Source organism: Mus musculus, chromosome 13, assembly GCF_000001635.26.
Source record: "Mus musculus strain C57BL/6J chromosome 13, GRCm38.p6 C57BL/6J".
Taxonomy (NCBI): Eukaryota; Metazoa; Chordata; class Mammalia; order Rodentia; family Muridae; genus Mus; species Mus musculus.
In genome coordinates, this window is record NC_000079.6 from 51,004,008 (window position 1) to 51,009,954 (window position 5,947).

Sequence of the window (5,947 nt, forward strand, 5' to 3'; positions counted from 1 at the left end):
TCCCTGCAGCTCCGGCAGCTTCCCGGAAGTTCCCACACCATCCATAAGGCCACTTTGTCTTCCTGCTTCGCAGCAACAGGGGTAAGAATTGGCCACACAAGGCAGCAGTGGCACCAGCATCTAGATCTTTCCCTACCAGAGTCCCTCATGGTCACTCCAGCACTCCGGACCAGACACTATAGCCATATAGAAGTCTCCCAAATACAGTGAGCACAGGACCTAGAGAACAGAGACAAGCACAGAGTCCTCACGGTGACATGGTGACAGGTGATGAACTGAGTGCCACGGGAATATGAGACGTGAGGCTGGAAGAGAGAGGGCTAGAGCCCTGAACCTCAGGCTAAGAAGCACCCAGGCCCTGGACTCTCACTTTGTTCTCTGCTCGCTTTCATGTTTCTATATATGTAAAAATAACGGATCCATCGCAGCCCTTATGAACTTTGAACTTTAACCTTTAAACATGCCTCGTTCACTTCAAGAGGTTAGAAACCAGGCTCTCAGTCTTGGTCCATTTTCTGTTGCTCGGCTCCCTGTCACCGTAACAGATACCTGAAGTAACCTAGAAATTAAGAGAGTCTTCACACTCATCCTTTCAGAGATTCTAGCTCCCGATAAGTTCTGCCTGCTGCCGGGAGGCCTGGGTAGGTCTGTATGGTGAGCATAGATGAAGAAATAAAATCCTTCACTAGAAAGCCAAAGAGAGATGAGGAAAAGATCTACCTGGACTCTAGCAACCGGCAGGCTTCCTGCTCTGCTCCATCTTTGCCGTCAGCTGTGCACCCACGAACCTCTAAGGGTGCCTGAAATCTGTACTGTGACAGCACACCTGGAGTTGTTGATTGGGACAAAAATTGTGCAAGGGTGTAGGAGGCACAGAGGGCCCTGTGTTCACAGAGAAGCGCTAGAGAACCAGGCTTGTTAAGTACAGAGGGTTTTCCTTCAAAGGGGGGGATCCATAACCTGTTATCTACCCAGGAAGCTGGGAGCAGACAAAGCTAATAACCTAATGACCTTTGTACTATCTACGTGGCTGAGACCACACTGGATCCTCCCCCAGACCTTATTGTAAGCTCAGTATAGAAATCCTGCCTTTATAGAAGGTGTCATATGTCGTCAATCTATAGAACCCATCTTTATGAAAGAGGTCTCATGCTTTACATAGAGCTTAGACACAGTCATGTCTTAAGCTTTATTGTGCACAAGGGACTGAGTTAATTATCACTAGGAAAGCTTCTAACTACATTATACTGTGATTAAACATGTCTAACATAAACTACTCAAAGTCAGACTCCCGAAGTTTGAACCAACACTGGCTACTACAGTTCAACAGTCACTCGCCTCCTTCAGATTGTTACTCTGCTGGCCATGGCAGTCACAGAGACCCCTGCACACGGGACAGCCACGGTGGCTGTTTCTGATGAGTCCTGGCTGGAGGGAGGCTCTGTAGGGATCTGAGGGGTCCAAGGTGATGCATGAAAGCGTGCGGTGAGAAAAACCGTGCATTCTAACTCCGGCCTCTCTCTTCCTGTCTCATAAAGCCACCGAGGCATCAAGCAAGCCCCTCCCCCATGTCCTCTCCCAACCCTTGTTACCTCATGAAGGCTGCACCCCCAAAGAGCATCATCAGGTGAATGCAGGGACTGAACCCCCCAACAATTAATTTTAAGAGACAGTTGAACCATGTGCTCTCTGACCTTACCCTTCTTAAATGAAGACACCGTCATCCTCTGGGACTGGCATCCTGACCCATTCTTTGCAACCCCACAGGCAGAGACAGTAGAAGTACACAGAGAAACATCATCACTCAGCCTCTCCACTTTACTTCTTGAGCCCCCCCACCTCCACCCCATGGCATCCAGGGCTTTAGTTTTTTCCACTTCCAGCAACATCTTTGGTCTAGTCTCCAGCTTCCAAGATTCAAGTGCAGTACCCCATCTACCACTAGCTTCTCTTTCTCCTCTACTCCTACTGGGTCTTTCCTCCCGTATGGGTTTTCCATGCATTCTAGTGGTCCTGGACCACTGTGGTAAGTGAGGATGCCACAGGGATATCTTTAACACTGGGTGTCCCACGTCATTGGATGGACAAGCACATGGTGACTCCCCGGAGAGCTTAAGAACACAAGCCTCTAGGCTCTCCCTCAGCAGGTCCACAGTGGGTTCTGAAAGCTCGGAGCTTTAAATTTCCCCTGGGAAAAAACCCAAGGACATTTGCTGAAGGCTGAGTTGGGTTCTCCGAAAGTTCACGTGTTAGAGTCGTGACCTCCAGGACCTCCAAATATGCCGATAATCAGACTATCTTTAAAGAGGAGACGGAATTAAAGTGGGATTACAGGTATGCAGCACCGTGCTGGTTTTATGAGGGGATAGAACTCGGGACTTTCTGAATCTAATCAAGTCTTCCCTGAACTAGCCATAGCCACATAGCCAGCCCTAATCATTAAAAAAAAAAAAAAATAAAAATAAAGGTTTATTTATTTTATGTACAATTATAGCTGACTTCAGACACACCAGAAGAGGGTGTCAGACCCCATTACAGATGGTTGTGAGCCACCATGTGTTTGCTGGGATTTGAACTCAGGACCTCTGGAGCAATCAGTACTCTTAACTGCTGAGCCATCTCTCCAGCGCTGCCCTCCCCCCCCCATCTTTTGTTTTGTTTTGTTTCTGTTTTTTGTTTTTTGTTTTTCAAGACAGGGTTTCTCTGTATAGCCCTGGTTGTCCTAGAATTCACTCTGTAGACCAGGCTGGCCTCGAACTCAGAAATTCACTTGCCTCTGCCTCCCAAGTGCTGGGATTAAAGGCGTGTACCACCACCACCCGGCCCACTAATCATTTTTTAATGACCTTGCTTCTGAAATATTTACTTCTCAGGTTCAGAAAGAGACCTGAGTCTCAAAGCTCTCATTACAGGTAATGGACAGGGGTGGGGTGGGGGGGATGATGACATGATGGGGGAGCAAGAAGAGCTTTTCTGGTCAGAGAATGGAATCCCAAGCCAGCCCCTCCACCCCATGGTGGGCTTCGGGACTTCGGATACACTGTGAGAATGAGGGAGAACAGGCTAAGAAGTGGGAGAAATCAAGTCATCATGTCTTTTTCTGGGCATAGCTAGAGCTTCAGGGCTCTCAGGGACCAGCTCTTTCTTTCCTCTCGTAATCTGGTGGTTGAGTCACAGGGACTGGTGAGTGAATCGAGCCTCGAGGTGGGAAAGAGAAGGACTCAGCTAACCCATGTCAAGTTAACCCTCTTCTCCAGTTTGGGGGAAAAGCATTTCTCAAGTGCCAACCATGTCTACATATCGAGCTCAGTAGGAACTGACCTAAGGCTAAGGCTGCAAACACGATTGACAGACATAGTCCAAAGGCGGAGACACCAAGTCTTCCCACCCCAATTTAGTGAAACAAGACATCTACAGTGATGGAGCAAAAGTAGCCTTCCTGGCTCTGGAAGGGATCCTAGAAAACTATTATCTTCATCATGCTGATAGCAGAGGCACCCACAACAACGCTTGAAGGAGACTCCTGACCAAAGGCCCCCAGTCTGACCTTCAAAGTTTAACATCATTAAGTCAACTAAGGGCTGGGGAAGCTTGCAGGCTTGTTCAGGTTTCCCCACAGTACCAAGGCAGGCCTTCCAGACAAGAGTGACTAGTCTGGCCAAGCCCCAGCTGTTCAGCTTGCTCCTGCCTTTGCTTGTGTTACAGTTATAAACCATTTACATCCAGGGTCCTCCACAACTCCCTGAAACCTCCTGCCGCTCTTAGACAAACGGATGGTCTCCAGACTAGGATGGCTAATTACTCAAGCTGTCTGGATAGCTTGAATTCTGAATTAGCTGCCTTATTGGATTTCTCAAGAGGATTTCATGGTGGAGTATCTTGCAGACTCCCTCTCAACCCCAGCAAGTCAATGACACAAGTGCTTGCTGGTTTACCCCCAACTTTTTGATCACCCCACTTCATAACCTGGTTTAAGGAGTCTGTGCAGTCCCCGGCAGTGGGCACGGAATTATCACACAGACAGATGAGGACATGTGCACAGAGGAATAGAACCAACAGAATAAGTATATATTAAAAGAGAATTTATTAGATTGACTTACACAATACAAGTCCAATAATGGCTGCCTTACCCCAAAGAGGCTAAGAACCTGGTAGTTGTTCATGCAGCGAGCTTGGGTGTCTCAACTGTCCCAACCTGACACTGAAGGCTCAGAGAGTTCCTGGAGAGCTGCTGGTCTTCAGTTTACAGTGGAAGCCTGAAAAGGCTGTGTTCTAGAATGTGAAAGGATCGCAGAGGCAGAACAGCGTGGGTGGAAATGCCAGAGAGAGTGAAAACCAGCAGGCAAAAGCAAAGCTTTCTTCTCTCGCCTTTAATATGAGCTGCCACCAGAAGAGACAAGCTATGTATCCAGTGGCTCCTCCTACTTCAAATACTTTAAAAAAAAAGATTTATTTATTATTGTATTTATATGAGTACAGTGTAGCTGCCTTCAGTAGAGGGCACCAGATCTCATTACAGATGGTTGCGAGCCACCATGTAGTTGCTAGGAATTGAACTCGGGACCTCTGGAAGAGAAGTCAGTGCTCTTAACTGCTAAGCCATCTGTCTCTCCAGCCCCAACTTCAAATACTTGAATCAAGAAAATCCCTCACTAGAGAGCCCAGTAGCTGATTATCTGTTGCTTGATCCCAGATCCTTGACAAGATTAGCCAACACACACAGAGACTAGACATGGGGTAGGGAGATTAGGGTGTGTGCCCAGCCCTCACTCACTGTGGGACCAGTAGAATGAGTTTGCAATGCTGAGACTATGGAGTGGGGCCAGTTACCTCCCACAAACCTGTTATGGTGCCATCCCCATCACAAAGGACTGTGTCCTCTCACATTGTAAGCCCAGACAAACCCTTTCTTCCCTAGTTGCTTCTTGTCAGATATTCAGTCACAGCCATGAAAATGAGTAAAAACTTTGCGTGGATGCTGGTGGCAGTGGAGGTAGGTGTTCCTCCACTTCTATTCTGGAGAAGTGTCACAACCCCACCCGGGAACCACACACACTAAGATTCGCTCAGGTGACCTATACCTACAAGTGAGGGTGGGGTGCAATATCTGTTAAGGCAAATAACTTTGTTTAGTAAGCTTTATTCTCTCTCTTTTTTCAAAGATTTATTTATTGCATATATATGAGTACACTTTAGCTGTCTTCAGACACACCCCAGAAGAGGACATCAGATCCCATTACAGATGGTTGTGAGCCACCATGTGATTGCAGGGAATTGAACTCAGGACCTCTGGAAGAGCAGACAGTGCTCTTAACCGTTGAGCCATCTCTCCAGCCCCAGTGTGCTTTATTCTTGATAGGAGAAGGTAGGCACCATTTATTCAGCATATTTAGTATATTTACTATTTGTTAATCATATATAGTATGATTAATCTTGAGCTATATCCCTGACAGAAATCACTTCAGCTTACCCTCTCATGTCTGCACCTTCTGCTTTGCCCTCCCTGGCTTATTCCAATACCTGATGGCATTAGTAATTAAACAGAGTCCCTGGCCACCTTCAGCCACGAACATCTTTCTGTACAGCGGTTTCTTCTCTGAGCTGTATTTCCCAGGACGAGAAGGTCCTAGCGAGGGTGACGATCGCTGTAGTCAGTGAAGCACCATCACTAACACAAGCTGGGGAGGAGGAAAGGGTTTATTTGGCCTTTGCTCCCGCAGCATTGAAGGATGATGCGAGCTTATCATGCATTGAGGCTTATGCATGCTCATCTCTGAAGGAAGCCAGGACAGAAAGTCACACAGGGCACGAACCTGGAGGCAGGAGCTGAGGCGGAAGCCATGGAGGGGTGCTGCTTACTGGCTCGCTCCTCCTGGCTTGCTCAGTCTGCTTTCTTATAGATCCCAAGACCACCGCTCACCAGCCCAGGGATGGCCCCACCCACAAT